The following is a 2,500-nucleotide window of genomic DNA, read 5'->3' as shown; positions in this document are numbered from 1 at the left end:
TATTAAGAAACATTTTCTTCATAATTGCTTTCACTAATTCATAGGTTTGTACGAAACCTTTTCTTCATCATGTGCTGTCACTAATTCATCTGCTATTAAGAAACATTCATCATTATTATTATCACCAATTCATATGCTAATACCAAACCTACTCATCGTCATCACCATCACTTTTTTATCTGATATTCGGAGACCTATTGATTATCACTTTCCTCATCCACTATCACGGAACCTTCTCGTAATGCTTTTCCAAAGGATTTACAAAAAAATGGTATAGAATAAAAATACTTTGTTCTACTGATAATGATAATTAATGTGAAAGGGTCATGGGTGTCGTACGGAAAGTTAGGGAGAAAAGAAGGAAATAATCAATTACAGGTGATCTACCTTTATGATGAAAGAAGGGAAACCCCATTCCTATATAGAGCTTTATACACCAGCGTATAATTTCTGATTGAGAGGGACAATTAACATCATTCTCTGCTCTAAGGAGGGTTCAAATCTCTTGGGCTCATTTTATAAATTTGTTCATCTCCTAGAATTCGATGAAAGGAAGTTATGTCATATAATAATGAACTAATTGATAAAAATTTGTGTATTCATATGTTTTTGGGGTCTAATTGAATTTAGTTCGCTTGCATTTTGACTGCTCATGCTGAATTAAGCATTTATATTCCTTTTTCCTTTTAATAACTTTATCTCAGTTATCAGAGGGCATTACTATAATCCGAGGTTACATAGCAAATGTTTTATTCGTTTTACACTTAAATCTGATTAAGCCCTTTATCTGTAGCCTAAATAAATCACCAATCCATCTGCTATCACGAAACCTATTAATCATCATTTCTATCACTAACTCATATGATCTCACGAGAACTATTCATTATTATTGCTATCACAAATGCATCTGTTATCACAAAACCTATTCACCATCATTGCTATCAATAATTCATATGGTATTACAAAACATATTCATCATTATTGCTATTACTAATTCATCTGCTATCACAAAACCTATTCATCAACATTGCTATCACTAATTCATCTATTATTACGAAACCATTTCTCACAACTTTCAAAAGGATTTACATAAAAAGGGTATAGAATAAAACTATTTTGTTTTACTGCCAATGACAATTAATGTGATAGAATGGGGGTTGTTGTACGGCAAGACAGGAAAAAAGGAGGAAATAATCAATTACAGGTGAATTACCATTATGATGAAAGAGGAAAAACCCTATCCCTATGTAGAGCTTTATACACCTGCGTATAATTTCTGATTGAGGGGAACAATTAACATTATTCTCTACTCTGAGGAGGGTTCAAATCAGTTGGGCTAATTTCATAAGATTATTCATCTCCTAGAATTCGATGAAAGAAAGTTATGTCATATAACAATAAACTCATCTATAAAATCTTGTGTATTTATATGTTTTGGGGGTCTAATAGCATTTAGTGTCTCTTGCATTGTAACTGCTCATCCTGAATTAAGTTCGTATATTCATTTTTCCTTTTAATAATTTTATCCCAGTTATCAGAGGGCATTACTGTAATCCAAAGTTACATAGCATATATTTTATTCGTGTTTATACTCTAGAAGTTTTATTCCAGCTGTTACCAAGTTGTGGAATGATCTTCCTAATCGGGTTGTTGAATCAGTAGAACTTCAAAAGTTCAAAGTTGGAGCAAATGTTTTTTGTTGACCAGGCGGACATGAGTCTTTTTATAGTTTATATATGACATATTTGTTGTTGACGTTGTTAATAGTTTATATATGATATATCTCTTTTGACATTACCTTTTTTAGAATGATTTATTGTTAATTTGTTCTCTTCAGTTATTTATTTCCTTATTTCCTTTCCTCACTGGGCTATTTTTCCCTATTGGAGCCCCTGGGCTTATAGCATCTTGCTTTTCCAATTAGGGTTGTAGCTTGGATAGTAATAATGATAATAATAATAATGATATATATATATATATATATATATATATATATATATATATATATATATATATATATATATATAATACATATGTGTGTATGCAAACACTGAAACTCTAATACCTACATATATTCACAGTATGATGTATATGAACTATAAATGTGTGTTCATGATATATCTATTAATATACACTGAAACTCAAGAGGATACACAGACACACAATATATACATATGTATGTAAAAAGATATACATACAGCCACTTAGACATACTCCCCATGTTACGCTCCTGAGACCCCTCTTTACATACCGCCAGATTTATGGCAAAGAGAGACTGCTTCGAATTACAAACTCTTGGTTTTCTACCTTTTTTCACGTTAAAGTTTATTTTTCTCTTTTAAGTTTCATTTATGATATATATATATATATATATATATATATATATATATATATATATATATATATATATATATATATATATATATATTGGCCAACAAATCCCATCTCTCTCTCTCTCTCTCTCTCCCTCTCTCTCTCTCTTGCTGATCCCATTTTCTGA

The sequence above is a fragment of the Palaemon carinicauda genome, chromosome 4 (genome assembly GCF_036898095.1).
Source record: "Palaemon carinicauda isolate YSFRI2023 chromosome 4, ASM3689809v2, whole genome shotgun sequence".
Lineage (NCBI taxonomy): Eukaryota > Metazoa > Arthropoda > Malacostraca > Decapoda > Palaemonidae > Palaemon > Palaemon carinicauda.
The sequence above is the reverse complement of the archived record's forward strand: the minus strand, read 5'-3'. Positions refer to the sequence as shown.